Source organism: Panthera pardus, unplaced genomic scaffold (assembly GCF_024362965.1).
Source record: "Panthera pardus isolate Hobbes unplaced genomic scaffold, ASM2436296v1 HiC_scaffold_12, whole genome shotgun sequence".
NCBI lineage: Eukaryota > Metazoa > Chordata > Mammalia > Carnivora > Felidae > Panthera > Panthera pardus.
In genome coordinates this window covers 1,216,126-1,235,471 of record NW_026526677.1, presented here as the reverse complement: position 1 = coordinate 1,235,471, position 19,346 = coordinate 1,216,126, and the positions used below count along the sequence as shown (strand labels likewise).

General features: G+C 49.9%; 1 long non-coding RNA gene across 1 annotated transcript in view; it reads right to left on the bottom strand.

The window, feature by feature from the left end:
* Positions 1–19,261, bottom strand: part of LOC109259413 (uncharacterized) — a 37,644-nt gene extending 18,383 nt beyond the window's left edge. Inside the window, exon 1 of the long non-coding RNA XR_002076661.2 lies at positions 18,124–19,261. This is a non-coding gene — a long non-coding RNA (uncharacterized LOC109259413). The remainder of the gene's footprint in view (positions 1–18,123) is intronic.
* Between the last annotated feature and the right edge of the window lie 85 nt (positions 19,262–19,346).

The following is a 19,346-nucleotide window of genomic DNA, read 5'->3' as shown; positions in this document are numbered from 1 at the left end:
CATGAAACTTTTCCCAACATCATTCGCATCAGAAGCACAGAGTGCACCATTCCACCCTCACTAGGATGGCCACGATATGAAAGGGGACATAATAGCAGACACTGGACATAATGGAACCCCCTTAGCTGCTGGTGGGAATGTGAGTCGATGCAGCCAGGCAGTTCCTCCAAAAGTTAAACATGGAGCCATCGCATGACCCAGGAAGTCCACCCCGGGCATCCGTCCAAGAGAAATGACAACATCCATCCACAGAGGGACGTGCACTCAGTCACTCAGAGCACCATAATTCACAACAGCCAGATGTCCATCAGTGGACGGATGGATTAAAAAGATGTAGTTTATCCATAAGATGAAATATTATTGATAAACAATGTACAATAAAAAGAAATGATGCACAAGATGGAGGAGGCTCAGAACATCACACTCAGTGGAAGGAACCAGTGACAAAAGACCGCGGATTATAGCATTTCATTTTTACATAATTTCCCAAACAGGCGAACATATAGAGGCAGAAAGAAACGAGTGGCTGCATAAGGCGGGGCCGGGGAAGGGTGAATGGGAGGTGGGAGCTAGAGAGTATGGGGTTTCTTTCTGAGGTGGTGCACGTGCTCCACAATTGATGATGGTGGCACAACTAGGAACACACGAGAAACCACTCAGCTGTGCGCCCTCAGTGGGTGAACTGTATGGTGCGCGAATTTTATCCCAACCAGCCATTACCAAAGAAGAAGAAGGCATCAGAGAGACTGAGGGTCGGTGAAGAGGGTCTGGTGTCCCTGGACTGAGGGTCCTGGTGAGGTCAGGGCACAGGAGAGTAGGGGGAGTGGGGGAGGGGCTGCAGTTGTTAAGAGCAAAGTTAAGGAGACCACCAGCCGAGGGCAGAGGAGGTGAAGAAACTGAAAAGGCCTGGAAGGATGGTCCACTTGCACAAAGAAATCACCAGGAATCAACCCAGAAACTGTTGGAGAGCATGGCCTTGAGTCAGCAGCCAACACCCCAACTGCAGCCATAACCATGGCCAAGCTGCAGGGTCCTGGCAGGGGGCGGCCTGGACCACGTCGCCCTACAGTCGGAGTCAGCTCCCAAGCTCAGCACTGGGACTTGTCATTTGCATAATTCAGTCCCTATCCTTTTATATTTGTGTCCAAAGATAAGCCCAGTTCCAAAAGACTGGTTGGAATGACAGACTGAAATCTCCCTCCGTAACTCCTTTGTTGACCATTTCCCTGGGGAACTCCTCAGGCTTCATTTTCCCAGCAACCTTCCCTGAGACCCAGTGAGCTTCTCAGCGGCTGACTGGCCTGCTGCTGGGGTCTAGGAATGTCTTCCAGCAGGTGCTTCGTGACTGCCACATCCCCCATCTCTCTGCCTCCCCATGAAACTCCTGCAGTGGCCGTACAGTGTCCTGGTCCGGTCCTCACCCCTCCTCTTGTGGCTTCACCTTCTTGATCCTGCTCTGTGATCTGACATGTTCCTTCTGCCGCATCTTCCAGAGCACTGTTTCAGCCCCATCGCTCTCCGAGTGGTCCAGAGGCCTCACACAGGCCCCTGTCCCCACACACGCAGCCTGGGCACTGTCCACGTCCCCTCCAGATGCTGCGTTTGTTAACACAGATGAGTCTGTGCAGACGTCATTGGGTGCAAAGTCCTTGGTGCACAGTACGGTTCACTCGTGATGTCATATATCCCACGGGTTTTAACACATGTATAATGGCCTCTACTTACCACTTCGGTGCCACATGGAGTCGTTTCCCTCCGTGTTCTGCCCATTATCCCTCCCTTCCCTCCAGACCCTGAAAACTACTCATCTCTTTACTGTCTCCCCAGTTCTGCCTTTGCCAGAACATCATGGCATTGGGATCACACAGTCTGTGGCCAACTCAGATTGGCTTCTTTCACTTAGAAAGGGGCCTTTAACGTGCCTCCATGACTTTTCATGGCTTGATAGCTCAGTTTTTAGCACTAAATGGTATTCCATCATCTGGATGTCCCACACTTTGTCCACCACCTATTGAAGGGCACCTTGGCCACCTCCAAGTTTTGACAATTACGAACAAAGCTGCTGTAGACATCTGTGTGCAGGAGTTTGTGTGGACATGAGTTTTCAGCTCCTTTGGATAAATACTAAGGAGTGTGGTTGCCAGATCCCATGGTAAGAGTACGCTAAGTTTGGCAAGAAATGGTTAAAGTATCTTCCAGTGTCCTGCATTCCCACCGGCGATGAGGAGTTCCCACATCCTTATCAGCACCTGCTGCTGTTTGTTTAGTTTTTTTTTTAATCATGGTTTTCTAGTTTTCAGTGACATGACATGAAAATCCCGCATAACCAACAAAATAATCTAGAACTAATAAGTGACTGTAGCAAAGTTGCAGGATACAAGGTTAATATAGGAAGTCAACTGTTTTGGGGGGAGCACCTGGATGGCTCAGTCAGTTCAAGCATCTGACCCTTGATTTCAGCTCAGGTCATGATCTCACAGTTTGTGAGTTTGAGCCCTGCATCAACTTCTGTGCTGACAGCACAGAGCCTGCTTGGGATTCTCTCTCTCTGTCTGTCTCTCTCTCTCTCTCTCTCTCTCCCTCCCTCTCTCTCCTCACGCTCTCTCTTTCTTTCCCTTTCTCTCTCTCTCTCTCTCTCAAAATAAATAAAATAAACTTGAAAAAAAATGATGCTAGAACTCTTGGACATCTACATGCAAAAAAAGAAAAAAAGAAAGAAAGAAGCTGTGTCCAGACCATACCACTCTTCACAAAAATAAACTCAAAATGGATCACAGACCTAAATGTAAGACACAAAGCTATTAAAGTCCTAGAAGACAACAGGAAAAAATCTAGGTGATCTTGGGTTGGGTGACGATTTAGACACAACACTGAAAGCTCATCTTTGAAAGAAAGTTGTGGTAAGTTGTACTTCACTAACATGAAAGACATCTGCTCTAGGAAAGACACTCAGAGAATGACAACACAAGACACAGCCCCGGGGGTAAAAGCCCAAACCACTTGTCAGATACAGGACTGGCATCCAAAATATACAAAGAACTTTTAAAATTCAACAATAGGAAAAATAAACAACTCAGCTTAAAAATGGGCAAAAGGTCCAAATGTACACACCACCCGAGAAGAAACACAGATGGCACAGGAAAAGATGTCCCACATCACATGTCATTCAGGAAATGCCGATCAAAACAACAGTGAGACACCATCACACACACCCTGCTGGGAATGCAAAATGGCGCATCCACTTTGGGCAATTTCTTACAAAACTAAATATGCTCTTACCTTATGATTCAGCAATCACATTCCTTGGTACTAAGGGAGTTGACAACTTATGTCCACACAAACACCTGCACATGGATGTTTACAGCAGCTTTATTCATATTGTCAAAACTTGGAAGAGGCTAAGATGTCTTTCGCCAGATGAATGGATAAACTGTGAGATATCCAGACAATGAAATATTATTCCATATTAAAAAGAAATGACCTATCCAGCCATGAAAAGTCATGGAGGTATGTTAAATGCGTCTTACTAAGTGAAAAAAATAGTCTGAAATGGCCACATACTGTGTAATCCCTATGCTGTGACATTCTAGAAAAGGCAGAACCATGGAGGCAGTAACAGGACCAGTGGCTGCCAAAGGTTGGGGGAGGAAGAGAAAGAGAGATGAACAGGCAGAGCACAGAGGATTTGGGGGCAGTGAAACTATTATTCTGTACGATACCATAGTCACAAACACATGTCGTTATGATTTTTCAAAAACCATGTAATGTGCAACAACAGCGAGAGTGGCCCTAATGCAAACCATGGGCTTTGGTTAATAATAATGTATCAGTGTTGGTTCATCACTTGCAGCAAAGGAACCATATTAACACAAGATGTTAGAAATATGGGAAATTGAGCAGTTGTGGGTAAAGGGGGTTTATGGAATCCTCTGTACTTTTCGTTGAACTTTTTCTGTAAATGTAAAACTGCTAAAAAAGTTGTTTATTAATTTTTTTAATCTTCATGCATGTGTACTCAACTAGCCTGAACTAGTCTTCTTCTCTTGTTTGTCTGCCATTCATCCCCCAGAAACTCCTGGTATCCAGGCTCCTCATCCCCCCAACTTGACCATCCTTAGTGTGATGCATGTTCCCTGTTGCCCTGCGGGGCCCACTTCACTTGCCAGGGCACCTGTAAGGGCTGCATTCCCACAAGATGTGGAAGGTCAGATCCCCAGTGAGGCTGTGGGTGGGATCCACTCTGCTCCCCAATGTTTCCAAGTCCTTCCAGAAGTAGAGAGGACACATCCCACCTTCTTTTTCCCAGTTGTGTGGAGACAGAGACAGGGAACCCTCAATACAGGACAGGCAATGACTTGTGCTCTGTTCCATGGCTCTCTGTGGTCAGTCCTTGCCCAGGCCAGGGTCTCTGACCCTGCTCCCAACCCTAATCAAGCCCAGAGGTTCAAGGAAAGCCTGAACTTCAACTACCACCCCACCTATGACCTCTCTGCCTGATGTCCTTGAAAAACATGTGGCTTGGAATCAAGATTGGCAGCAGAGAAGAGGTGCTGTGTATTCAAGCTGCCATCTTCCAAGAAGGCCCTCTAAACTCTACTTCTGGATAGAGATGCAGACATGTCTAAATATTAATCAGCAGAATGCAACAGTGTATCAAAATAAAAATACACTAGGACCAAGCTGGGTTGCCTCCCCAGGCATGCAAGGATGGTTCAATGTCAGAAGCTCCAATCAGACCAGAAAATGTAGAGATGGCCACCTTCCCATGGACTAGGAAGCCCTGACATAAGAGCACAAACCAGACACAGATGCTTCACACTGATGTGTTCAGCTCACTATTTAATTAATTAAAAGGTTAACTTCATGAGGAATAAGGGGAGTCTCTACAGAAATTATCACATAATTTGCTGATTTGCAGGATCCCTTGTCAGGACCACAATCAGAGGCAAAGACAATAAGGAAAAGTGGAAGAAAAGGGGGGAAATTTTCATACCAAAGGGAGTGGTCCAGCCACGGGTGGATGGCTGGAGGCCGGGGGAAGAAGGCAGTCAGCAGGAAGCCAATGTCCAAGGGCAAGGCCAAGAGCACTCAGGAGTAGTGACATCTGGTACACAGACTTAAGTTTTCCTTTTCAGTAGAGTAATCCTCTTATGCTCACCTCAGGGTTTATAACCATCCCTCCAACAAAGTAGCCTTGCATTTGCAGTGGCTGGTGGTTACTACACAGAACCCACTCCTCCCATGGAGCAAAGCTGAGGAGGAGAGCCGACTCAGAAGCTGGAAAAGTAGCTCAGGATGAACAGATGGTCTGAGTGGAGATGGGAGAAGCAGTAATGAGAGACGTCTGTGAGGTTTTCAAAAATAATCAGGTGGGAGAAGGGGTTCCTCTTCAAATACCAGGCTGGGGGCTAGATTATTCTTCTCTTGATTGTCAAAGCGGACAAACGCATGGGCAAACTGAGGCAGCACCAACATACATACACATGTCCATGCTCACAGAAACCAACCAAAATTTCACCTCTAGGTGTCAGGATTATGGGTATTATTTTCTTTAGGTATTAATAATACCAAATATGGGCATTATTTGCTATTTCCAGTAAAGACCATGGATGATTTTTACAATCTACACATATAAGATGAATGTTGCCAGGGAGAAGTTGGGTAGCACGGGCAAGAGCACCTGAGGCCAGCAGGGAGGGCAGGTGACCAGTGCCTGGGGCTCCTAGGAAAACACCAGCATCCTGGAGTTGAGGTTCTAATTATAGGGCCCAAAACAAAAGTGGAAGGGGACAAATTTAGGAAACAAAGAAAGTGGATGCTCACCTGAGCCAGTAGGAAGGCACTGGCAGGGAGAAAAGAGGGCTTGAAAAAAAAACAGGATAAACAGACACAAGGAAGTGACCTTGTTTCCTACAAGTCCACTAGGCAGGTATGTAAAAGCCTCCGGCCCAGGAGCCTCCACACCTGAACACCTCCCCTCTGCACCTGCATCTCTGACCGACTCCGCCCAAAACCCACCAGAAACATGGGCTGCTGTGGCTGTTCTGGAGGCTGTGGCTCCGGCTGTGGGGGCTGCGGCTCCGGCTGTGGGGGCTGCGGCTCCGGCTGTGGGGGCTGCGGCTCCAGCTGCTGTGTGCCCGTGTGCTGCTGCAAGCCCGTGTGCTGCTGCAAGCCCGTGTGCTGCTGTGTGCCAGCCTGTGCCTGTTCCAGCGGCGGCTCGTGTGGGGGCTCCAAGGGAGGCTGTGGCTCCTGTGGGGGCTCCAAGGGGGGCTGTGGCTCCTGTGGGGGCTCCAAGGGGGGCTGTGGCTCCTGTGGGGGCTCCAAGGGGGGCTGTGGGAGCTCCAAGGGGGGCTGTGGCTCCTGTGGCTCCTGTGGCTCTAGTGGCTGCTCCCAGTCCAGCTGCTGTGGGCCTGTGTGCTGCTGCGTGCCAGCCTGTCCCTGCTCCAGCTGTGGCTCATGTGGGGGCTCCAAGGGAGGCTGTGGCTCGTGTGGGGGCTCCAAGGGAGGCTGTGGCTCCTGTGGGGGCTCCAAGGGGGGCTGTGGCTCCTGTGGGGGCTCCAAGGGGGGCTGTGGGAGCTCCAAGGGGGGCTGTGGCTCCTGTGGCTCCTGTGGCTCCAGTGGCTGCTCCCAGTCCAGCTGCTGTGGGCCTGTGTGCTGCTGCGTGCCAGCCTGTCCCTGCTCCAGCTGTGGCTCATGTGGGGGCTCCAAGGGAAACTGTGGCTCCTGTGGCTCCTGTGGCTGCTGCCAGTCCAGCTGCTATGTCCCCATTTGCTGCCAGTGCAAGATCTGACTTTCAGTTTTTGCAGGGACTCTTACCAAAGCAGGGCCATCCTGATCAAGAGTCATGGGCTCCAGCACAGCCATCATCTCCCTCTTCCCTGCACCCCTGACCCAGATTCTCCTCCATGCCAGTGTCCTGTGGTCCATCCGCCTGCCTTTCCCAATGTGAGCATGTTTGTTTGATCTCTTGCCAAGAAATACAGTGGGCACTTGTATCCAAGAATGATTTCCAAGACCCCTCCTCCCAGCACCTGGACACCTTCCCCAGCCACTTGCAGAAAAGGTCCATCCCTAGTCCTGCCTACCTGGCACCTTCTCCAGTGAGGACATCTGAGCAGGGACAGGACAGGCTTTCCTCAGCTCTGCATACTCTGCAGTCACTAATTTCTCAGATATCTGTCCTGGAAGCATCTAATAAAGCCATTTGTCCCAGAACCCCCTGCTGTGTTGATGTATTTATCGGTTTATATTTCTCTGATGGGAGGGAGTATATTTCTCTGATGTGCATTGGAGTAACACCCACAGCCATGCTCAGTTCCTGCTAACAGGTGACCTGTCCCACGTTCCCACAGTGTCTTTGGTAAATGCTGATCTGTTCCCCATCTCCAAACGCTCTGTGTGTCTTCTACAGCCAACCAGCTGAGGAGCCCTGAGCAAATCATTTTTCCTCCTGGAACCTGTGCCCACACCTGTAAAATGGGCTGCTAATATAGCATCTTCCTTATAGGAAATGCTGTGTGCGTGGTAAAGCAGCCATAGGAGATGGACCCATCATGATAGTCATCTGGGGGACTGCTGGCACATACCTCCTCCTGGCTCAGTGCTGAGCTGAAGTAGGTATGGCCCTGTTGTCTTTCCTGAAGGAATCTGACCCAAATGAAATGACCTGTAATTGTTTCCTGTGTGGATGTGGTGCTGTGCTAAGCACTTTGCATAAGCCACCTCACCAAATGCTCACAGCAGCCCTGATCTACCAATGTAAAGTGAAACATAGACAGGGTCAGTGCAATAAAGAACCCAACACCATTTTTGATGTTGGACCACTGACAGTTTTCAGGAGCTCCCCATCTTCTTTTTACCCCACAACCAGGCAGCCAATGAGAAAGCCCATTGCACTGGCAGGGACGTTCAAACCATTCAAACTCCAGCCTGTGCAGGAACCTTAAGCCTAGACTCACCCCTAACCATGATAAAAACCAAAGAACGTTCCCTCTGTTTATTCAGGTCATTCCAAACAAGCCTGGGTGCCTACCTTGCTCACCCAGAATCTCATTATGTGAGGAATAAACCCTTCTCTACCCTCTTGGTGCATGTGTGGTGTTTCAGTCTGATACCTGAGCCGATTTGGGGCAGAGAATTGATCCTGTCCCCCATGGGGCAATCACAAGATGGCAACACTTTGTCCATAGTCCCACTGTAGAGAGCTACAGAGCAAGAATTGAAAACCATGCAGGCTGGTTCCAAACCCACACATGGACGTTTATGGTGACATGTAAAAGTCAGGAGAGCAAAGTTTTTGCTTCCAAATGGAGATGTAATACGTATAGAAGGTTAACGATCCCACCGCAGCAACTAGAAAAGGCCAAATTAGTTTCAAAACCCATAGAGTAAAAGACACGAGCAAACTCTATGTTGTGTGTATTTTGCCACAATTTATAAAGAGTAGCATACATACATAATGTTAGACCACTGTGGAATCAGTGGGGACCAGATAAAAGCAAGCCTCCGGGGGAAAAGCTTTCCAAGATGAACTGAGGATCAATCACCACGTTTTCTTCCTTTGAGGAATTAGCCACTTCTGGGTGTGGGCTTATCATCAGGCTTGACCCAGAAGGAGCGACTCTGCCAGGAGAAAGAAAACCCACAGAACTGTCGCAATCACCACCAGGGCTGGTGTAGAAAATTGGGACATTTGCTAACTTCCAAATCTATGAGAGGCACAAAACTAGACCTGAGGCTTGTACGTGCAAAGTGAGATCTCCCGTAGCCTCGTGGCACTCAGCACACAACGTCCTCCAAGAGAAAAGGTTTCTGCCTCAGACACAGGCACATGTCCCTTAAGCCATTTTCCAAATTTTGAAGCTTACTGAGCAGAAGAGCTAAGCTTAAAATATTTGAGGAAAAGGACAGAGTTTCCCACAGCCTTGCAGCACCAAGAAGCTAGAGAGAAGCCAGGTTCTTAACACCAACACCAGGAAAGCCAAACCCAGAAGACTTACACAAGCGCAATGATCCCAAACCCAGCCCAGTCTCTACCGAACTGGAGTGTTCAGCTGCTTGCCCTACCTGGATAAGAGAAGAAAAGCCAAGTATCCCTGTTAGAAGATATCAGTTAGAACCTTTATGGCCCTTTTATACAAATATCTGGCATACACTCAAAAGTACTAGACACAGGAAGTGGAAGGGAAATATGGTCAATAATCAAGAGGAAAGCTAACAACAGAAGCAGGTCCATGGATAATCCATATATTGTAATAAGAAAACATAAACTTAAAATAACTATGATTAATACACTAAATGAAATAAAGGAAAAGATAAGCAAAATGGATGAAAAGATAGCTTTTTCAGTAATGAATTAGACTATATTTAACTTTTTTTAATGTTCATTTATTTTTTAGAGAGAAGGAGAGAGAGAGTAGGGGAGATGTAGAGGGAGGGAGACAGAGGATCTGAAGCAGTCTCTGTGCTAACAGCAGAGAGCCCAACGCGGGGCTTGAACCACGAGATCATGACCTACACCAAAGTCAGACACTTAACTGACTGAGTTTCTGCTTCCATCTAGGCGCCCCAAGAATTAGAATATATTTTAAAATGTTAAATGGAAAATATTCTCATACTGAAAAATGCAATATATGAAATACCTAAAACTAATGACTCATTGGATAGAAAACAAATTTAGGAAACACAAAGATATATAAATAGAAAATATCCTAACTGAAGTGCAGAAAGAATAAATACAGAAAATGATAATAGAACAGAACATGAGACACCTGAAACACAGTTTAAAACATATTTCTGGACTCCCAGAAAGAGCAGCAAGAAACAATGGATTGTGGGCTATATGAAGAGAAGACGATATCTTTTTTCCAGAATTGTGGAAAACCATGAATCTACAGGTTCAAGAAACTCAGCAAACTGAAAGTAGAATGAATAGATAGAAGAATACGCAGAGGCATGCTGTAGGAAAATTTCCAAACATCAAAGATCAAGAGAAATCTTTAAAAGCAGCAGGAGAAAAAGAACACATTACCTGTGAAGGAACAGCTATAAGAGTGACAACTGATTTTTAATTAGAAGTGATGGAAGCCATGGGGCGCCTGGATGGCGCAGTCGGTTAGGCGTCCGACTTCAGCCAGGTCACGATCTCGCGGTCCGTGAGTTCGAGCCCCGCGTCGGGCTCTGGGCTGATGGCTCGGAGCCTGGAGCCTGTTTCCGATTCTGTGTCTCCCTCTCTCTCTGCCCCTCCCCCGTTCGTGCTCTGTCTCTCTCTGTCCCAAAAATAAATAAAAAACGTTGAAAAAAAAATTTAAAAAAAAAAAAAAAAAAAGAAGTGATGGAAGCCAGAAGACATGGAATGACATCTTAGAGTGCTGAAATTTAAAAACAAACAACAACAACAACAACAACAAAAACCTGCCGACCTGGAATCTTACACCTAATGTAAATACCCTCCAAAATGTAAGTGAGGAGCACCTGGGTGGTTCAGTTGGTTAAGCTTCTGACTTTGGCTCAGGTCATGATGTCATGGTTTGTGGGTTCAAGCCCCTCATCTGACAGTGCAGAGCCTGCTTGGGATTCTCTCTCTCCCTCTCTCTCTCTCCAAACAAATAAATAAACTGTAAAAAAAAAAAAGTGTAAGTGAAATGGAGTTGTTTTCAGATGAGAGACATTATCGCCAGAAGACCTACACCACAAGAAATACTAAAGAAAGGCTCTTCAGACTGAAGGAAAAGAGCCCCATATGGAAGCATGGGGCTTCGGGACTGAGTGAAAAGTGCTAGAAATTGTAAATGTGTTGATAAGTATAAAAGAAAAGGAACTGCTTGAAACAATATATTAATGTCCCATAAGATTTTTAGCATTTTTGGAAGTAAAATGCAGGAGGATAAATGAAATTAAACAGTTGTAAGGCTCTTGCCTTGTTCAGGATGTCATGAGATGACTAATTGATAGTATATTATAATAAATCAAGGATATGAAATTTAATCTCTAGGATAGTCACTTAAAAATATACAGAAATATGGGAGCGCCTGGGTGGCTCAGTCGGTTGGGCATCCAGCTTCAGCCCAGGTCATGATCTCACAGTCTGTCCATTCAAGCCCCACGTCAGGCTCCGTGCTGACAGCTTTAGAGCCTGCTTTAGACTTCTGTGTCTCCCACTCTCTCTGCCCCTCCCCTACTCACTCTTTCTCTCTCTCTCTCTCTCTCTCTCAAAAATAAATAAACATTAAAAAATTATATATGTGTGTGTGTGTGTGTGTATATATATATATATATATATATATATATATATATAACCCAACAGCTAACAGAAAAGAGAAGTTGGATTAAAAAAATAGTTGAATATAAAATAAAGCAAGAAATAAGGAAAAAGGGAACAAAGAGGAGATAGAAGAAATGGAAAATAACATAGCTGCTAATAAACATTAGTGGAGTCCATGGTTAGAGGCCAAATGGCAAGATGTAGGGCTGAAACGAGCCACCCAGGCAGTGCCATGATTGTTGCTGCCCCCTGTGGGATAGTGGTCCAGGAGAGCTCCAGTTCCCCACAGAGAAAGCACAACTGCACCCTGTCCTGCCAGCCACAACCAGGACTATCTCCAAGGGCAACAGCCCCACACAGTGGAGTAGTCCTGAGACACAGACCTACAGAAAGAGGAGAAGAGAAACCGGCCCTTTGGGTCAACAGACTGGGCAATGGCGACGGTGCGAGTGCCAAGGGGCTGACAAAGTCGTGTTCTCCCAGGTGTTGGCCACAAGCAAGCATCTCCCACAATTCATGCTGCAGACTCGCTATTTGGATGCCTGTTTAATGGCCACGAGATGGCCAACCCAGAGAGACATCCTCCAGGCTGGTAAGATCCCACAGACACCACAGGAGGAGCTGTCCCAAGCTTGAGGGCTGTGGCTGCTCTGGATGGCCATATTAGGGACAGACTGGCAGCCCGAGCAAGTGGCTCACCTGACAATGGCCAATGAACTGTTAAAGAATATCCCACCTTGTTAGCACCCAGAGGTCCTGTACTCCTGGGAGCCTGTAAAGCTTTGGGACCTAAAATGCCCTGGATAAAGATGGATGCCCCCCCCCCCAAACTAGTCTCCTTGGTATCACACACACCACGGACAGGAGTGGACAGGAGTAGCAAATACTTCCCAACGTGACCTAGCCACACCACATGCTGGAAGTGACTGTTAAAACAGCAATTCCCCAAAGATAAAATAAAGGGGGCAAGCACCCAGAAATTCAGGCCATATATGGAGCTACCAGAGGCCACATGGGGGCACTTCGGGCACCTTCGAAACAAAAGGGCTGCCACAAAGCAAGACCTTCATGGAGGTCAGGTGCTGTCTGCCAGAGGAACTGAGAGCCAGTGGTTGCTCTCTTTTAGGACCCCTACTACCTGACCCACACCCCTGTATCCCGATGTAATGGCCTTTATGAGAAGGGGAATTAGCATGAGGCTGAGGTCTCTCAGTCACAGGGGGGGCTGAGGTCTCTCAGTCACAGGGGAGACCAAGGTCTCGTGGCCCAGCAAGTGTACAAGGGGCCCAGTGGCTGCAAATCTTTATGGCTGTTTCAGACATGATGCTCAGGTGAGTCACCAATAGTGGTGCAGGGAGGTCCCAGGAGGACAGCTTTGTGACCAGGTGTTGATAACAGTTAATTCAGATTGGAAAACTATAGAATATTCTCTTTAAAGTCAGTTAATGGAATGGACCTAGCTTGTTACCCCATTCCATCCCACCCCCATCATATCTGCTGGCCCCCTTTCCAGCCCCAGTCCATGGCCTTGCTTCCAGAGAGGGCCGGTCTTCGGTTTGACCTTCATCATGCCTGCAGCATCAGGAAGTTCCGTATGCTGGCACAACTTTACTGAACCCACGGGAGCTCTGGCCCCTCCAGTGGTTTCCTACAAGAGCTGGTTTAACACACAACACAAAGTTCAGGGAAGTAAGTTCCCCGTGAAATGAACTTTGATCTGTGAGAACAGAAGACAGGTGGATAAAGTGTTCTCCCTTCTTCCTCCCTGCAGACTGTTCTGTGTTGCAGTGTCTCCATTAGGCCTCACTGGAGATGGCCTGCATAGACAAGCAACTAGCCGCAACTTCTTCCGGCCCCCGACTCTGGCCTCCTTTGGATCAGCCCTTCGACAGCACGCTTGGATTAAGCTTTGCCTCTGGCTGCTTTCTAGGCAACCCAGGCTAAGACTGTTACCATCACCATGTACATTTGACATGATGATGGGGATCCTAGTCAATGCACTATGACAAGAAAAAGAAATGGGTGATGTCAGGTTTGCAAAGAAACAAACGTGGGGATCCACAGATGTATGACTATCTGCCTGGAAAGTCCACATGAATTGATAGGAAATTCATGGCGGAACTAATAACGGAATTCAGAGAGGCTAAATCAGAGGAAGCCTACGGACAAGTGACAACAAATCAGAAAATGATTTTTACAAAGAGCCCTTCCTTCCCAACAGAAACAGAAACTATAAGGCAAGTAGGAATACATTTAACAGGAACGGATAAGACCTCTCTGGAGAAAATCCTAAAGCAACAGAGAAGGACATTTAAAAACTAAATACACGTACATGGATGAGAAGAGCCTATAGTGCTCTCCTCCAAATTAACCTATCAATTCAATGCAGCTACAATTAAAACACCAAATGTTGACAAGGATTATAAAAACTGGAGCTTCCATAACTCACTGGTGGGGTGATTATTATATCCACACCTTGAGAGCAATTTAGTAACTTCCAGGACGCTAAAGGCAGGTGTATCCTGTAACCTGACAACCCCACTTCTGGGCACACACCTCAGAGAAATCTGGCCCAAGAGCCCTGAGACAGTGTCTCTCAAAGGTAAATGTGCAAATGGTAGTCTTATAAGTTAAACATATATCCACCGTGTGACCCATGGTCATACTCCAGGGTATTTACTCTGGAGACATGAAAACTTACATTAACACAAAACCCTGCACGGGAATGTTTCTAATGGCTTTATTCATGATGTCTAAAAAATTGAAAACGATCCAGATGTCCTTCAGCAAGTGACTGGGTACACTGTGTTCTAAATGTGCCATCAAATCCTTCCCAGCAGCAAAAAGGAACAAGCTATTGATACACCAACAACCGGGATGAACGTCAAAGACAACACAGTCTCTAAAGCTTACGTACTGTGGGATTCCGCTCCTCTCATGTCCTCAGAAAAACTAAACCACACTGATGGGCACGGACCAGTGGTTGCCAAGGGATAAGGCTGAAAGGAGTATGTCACCATAAAGAAATAGCACGGGAGACATTCTTAGGGTGACAGAGCTGCTCTGTATTGATTATGATGACGGCACACGAATCTACATAGGTGTCAAAACCCAAAAGTGTCAATTTTGTTGAGATGTCGAAAAGTTGGAACACTGGTGCGTTGTTGGTAATTTACAACAGTACAGCTGCCGTGGAGAACAGTTTGGTGGTTCCTCAAAAGGTACACACGCAAATGTCATGTGATCTGATAATTCTACTTCCACGTACACACCCAAAAGAGTGCACAGCAGGGTCTCTGTTCACAGACACTGTTCACAGCAGTGTTATTCACAGTACACGAAGGACGGGGACAGCCCAGCATCCACCGGCAGACAAAGGGATACACAAAACGTCATCTGTCCACACCATGGAAGATTATTCGGCCTTAAAAAGAAAGGCAATTCCGACACCTGCTACCTATGGATGAGCTCCAAGGACATGATGTTGAGTAACATGAGGCAGATACAAAGGACAAATACCACAGGGTGCCACTCACACAAGTTCCCTGGAGAAGTCAAATTCGTAGAGAGAGAGAGAAGCATGGCGGGTGCCAGGGGCCGGGGCAGGGACAATGGGGTTTATTGTTTAATGGGGATTGAGTTTCAGTTGGGAAAGATGAGTAAGTTCTGGAGACGGATGGTTGTGGTGAGTGCACGATGGGCACGTACTTAATGCCCCTGAACTGAACACTTAAAAATGGTTAAGGCGGCAACTTATATATCATGCATATCTTGCCACAATAAAAAAAAAAAAAAGTCGAGTCAATTTTACTGTATCATTTTAAAAATTAAATAAAATGATACAAAAGAAGAAAGCCAAAAGCTTGAACGTGCGTACGAATCTCCTGAACTTGTTAAAACAGAGAGTCTGGCTTAGCAGGCTTGGGTGGGGGCTGAGAGTGTGCACTTCCCACACAGTCCCAGGTCGTGCTGACACAGCTGGCTACGGGGTGCGAGGAGACAACCACCAGAATGTTCGTTGCAACACAGCTGCGTGGAGAAAAACTTGCAAACGAGCTAAATGTCCATCAGTAGAGTAATGGCAACGGAACCGGTCTGTTCCTCCAGTGCAAACCTACACACACAGCAGCTAAAACGGGTGGACGGGGGCACCCGCCTCAACAAGGATAAACAGGCTGGCGCGTGCAAAACAAAAAAAGCAAATTGAAGGAGAAATGTTGTGCCATGATGCTCATACAGAAATATTGAAAAGCGCACAAGATAATACTATCTGCTGTATGCAGGACTTATACGTGCCATGAAATGATAAAGCCAGAACCGAGAAGACGTCCCCCACTCAGCGCCTGCCTCCCACCAGGACCCCGATGTGGTTCTTCCAGCCAGAAGCAAACACAGAGACCTGCTGACATGGTTGGGTCCAGAGCTAAAAACAGGTGTCTGTTCTGTCATTACACGTGTTTGGCAGGGTTTTGTTTTTGTTTTGTTTTGTTTTGTTTTACATCATAATTAAAAACCAGGAAAGAAAATAATTTGAAATGTGTTATGAAAAACACACAGAAGGATGCTGCTCCCTGCACTGGTTGTAATAACCAAACTATGGAAATAATCTATCACATAAATATAGAAACTTGGTCCAAATATCACCGCGCGTCCATCAAATGCAACACCACACAGACGTTTATCACCTGGTTATGGTGAACCTCGTCCAGGTTCACCGAGCGCTGGGTCAGAAGGTGAGGGCGCTAGGTCAGAGGCTGGGAGGGCGGGGGAGCTTCCTGGGGCGACCGGAAAGCTCTAGGTCCAAGCCCACCTGCTTGGACAACCGGGATACGCATTTTATTGTTAACAATGCCTTGACTTAAAAAAAAAAAAAAAAAAATCTGGTTGTGGGGAAAACAATGCCACGGCTACACGTTTATTGTGTGTCTTTGGCTGAAACGCCGAGCTGCAAATCGGCAAAAAAAAAAAAAAGTGGACCCCGTTTTTCTTTCTGTGTGGCGAGGACGCAGGAAGGAAAGTCCACCCCGCGCGTCCTCTCTGGTCGGGCGCAGGCGGGCGGCAGGGGGCGCGCACGGACCGCCCGCGTCAGCCCGACCCGGCGCGCCGTCCTCCAGGCGGGGGACCGACCCGACCCCGACGCTGCCCTGAGCCGGGTCCCGCTCCACCGCTGGGGGCCCGGGCCCGCGTGGCCCGCCGCGATCACCCGCGGGGAGCCCGGGCCCAGCGGGCAGCGGGCTTGGACCTGGCCCGGCCTCACAAGGCGACCCCTGGCTGGGGAGCTGGGAACCCCACTTCCTTCCACGCACCGCCCAGCGCCCGGGCCCACCGCAGCCCCCTCCCCCAGCCGCCCCTGCCCCTGCGCATCTCGTTAGGGCATGAGTCTCCGCGCCCAGGCCGCTGGCCCTCCGAGGGGGCCTAGGGGGCGCGGACAGAATCCAGCACGGGGCTGGAAAGAACCTAGGGCAGAGCTAGCGGCCTGGGAAACTCGCAGTGCCTCCCTAAACCTCTGCCTCCTTGTTGCAAAACTCCAGGTTTTAAGTGCTCCTTTGCACCAGAAATGACAGAACTGGAGAATAATCATGGCCCATACATACTTCCCTGGCCAGGTCCAGCCCCAGAAAGCTGCACGCCACCCCCACCCACTCATCTACAGCTTCCAGAAGGAAGTGAGGACATCATCGCCCGCCCCTCAATTTACTGCCACCTGCTCAGGCCTAGCTAGGAGCTGCCCAGGGCACAGCCAGAGTTCTTTGGGGCCATGGGCACTCCCAGGCCACGTGCAAGTGCTGACCACATCCCGGGTGGGCAGAAGAGGAGCCCACTTGAACACCTTCCCCCCTGGCCAGGGAGCAAACCCAACTCCTCGATCTAAAGACCAAAAAACCCCAACTCCTGCCGCTCCCAGGCCCTTCTGGCTCTCTCTGTGCTCCCTCCCCAAGGGCCTCATGTGCTCCCTCCAGCCACCTGGCCCCATCTGGGCTCAGCCTGAATCCCCCTGTCCCCTCCTGGGGCTCAGCCTCCCCACTCTTCAGACATGGAGTGAACCCAAACATAGCAGGGTCCCAGGGAAGCCCCCACCCACCACTGTCCCGGCCATGCATCTGGGCTGGGCATTCCCAGGAGCTCAGGGTCTGCCTCTGGCTAGCAGATCACGGAAAGAGGAAAGACCTCAATCCAGTCCCAGCCCCAGCCCCAGCCCCAGCCCCAGATAGCCCCCAGGTTACCAGTGCTCCCTTCCAGGACAGGCCCAGTTGACTGTTTATCCTCGGTGTTGGCTCTGTGCCAGGAACACATCCTCTCCCCTCCCCACCCCCCCCACCCCCCCCCCCTCCCTGCACCCACCATGCACCACATACACACAACTACCCTGACATTCTTCAGGCCAGCAAGAAAGGAGGCCCCACGCACTTACTACACACCTACTCTGTGCAAAGCCCTGAGGCTGTAGGTGGCTCAGCCTGCTTGGGAGAACTGAGGGTCAGAAGGGGGGACCCTCCAGAGCCCTGCCCAGGACCCACCTGCTACCCGATGCCCTCCTGCACTCCCACACAGAGCTCTGCGGTCCAGAGTGCCCATCCTGGCCCAGGACAAGACAGGCTAGTTGTGCCTGGCACATTTTTTGTGACCCTTCTTCAACCAAGGATGGCTGAGAGCCACCTCCTAGCTCTCTCCCTCCTTGGGAAGGTGCTGCACTCCCTGGGGGCCAAAGCCCCTCTCAGAGCCCCTAGGTGGCCCTGGGAGACCTGCCAAGGGTGGGCGCCTCAGGCTACAGGAAAGATCACCTCACTCTCCATCGGCCAGAAGGGGTTTTAGAAACATCTGAGCTGTCTGGTCACACCTCCCACCAAAAAATAAATTACCTTCAAAGGCTCCCGTCAGTGTCAGCTCACGGCAGGGGTCTTTGTCGTCTTTCTCAGAGCTAACATCCCAGTGCCCCACACAGGGCCCGGCTGGAGAAGGTGCTCAGTAATCAGTAGGTGTGTGGGTGCATATCTTCTCCCGGCTCTCCTGCCTCCAGCTCCCTGACCTCCTCCAGGTCTAGGGACCATCCAGGTCTTTCCTGCCCGGGGGGTAGGGAGGGGTCCCTTCTGCACCACGGATGCCTCCCCAGCCTCCAGACCACCTCCTGGGGTGGCCTCCAGGCTGCCCACCGCCCGTGTGTCTCTGACCCCTGTTTGTTTCCGGCCCAACCCTGCTCAAGGTGTAATTACCTATGTTTGTTCCCGCTCTGGACTCCCAGCGTCCGGGCCTCAAGTCGCCTGGGGGCAGACCCTCGACAGCCTTGACTGGGGGCTGGGGGAGAACACACATTGTCAGGGTGGACCCCGATAAGCACTGTTTGGGGGTGGCTTTTCACCGGAAGCGTCAGGGGCTGGAGTGATCGGCGGGGCCTGGGGGACAGCACTGCACTGGGGACACCCTCCCCAGAGTTCATGAGACGTGTGACCTGAGACAAACCGTCTCGCCTCCGAGCTTCCAATTTGCTCCCGAGTAAAGTGGAAACCCAGGTTCCCACCTCCAGGGGTGCTGGAGAGGGTCGGCGTCAGTGCCGCAGGTAAAGTGCTCGCGGGCCTAGCTTGCGCAGCGCCCTCGCCGCCCGGGACCGCGAGGGTCTCGGGGCCCGTAGGCCCCGCGCGAACAAAGGCTGCGGGGCTGGGGAGGCGGCGCCAGCTCCGGCCGGGCCACGGCGGGTGAAGACCCTCGAGCCACGATCCGTTCATCCGGCCCCTCCTCGGCGGTGAGCGGCGCGAGGCCGGGGGTCCCCGCGTGCTGGGGCCGGGCGCCGGGGCTAGGAAGGCTCCCTGAAGGTTGGTTGGGGGGGGGGGGGGTCCCTGGCAGCACGGAGGGGACGCCACACGGCCCCTTTAAGAGCCGGTGCCGGGCGGGGGGGCGGAGGGCAGAGGGCGGAGGGCGGCGGCCAGCCCGGCCCCCCGCCCCCCGCGGCCGCCGCCTCTGATCTGCACCCGCGGCCGGGCTCCGGCTGACGTCACCTGCCCCCGAGCCGCGCGCGCTGATTGGCTGCAGGTGACGTCAGGGCCTTTTTCGCTCGGCATGACCTCATCCCCGCCGGCGGCCCCGCCCT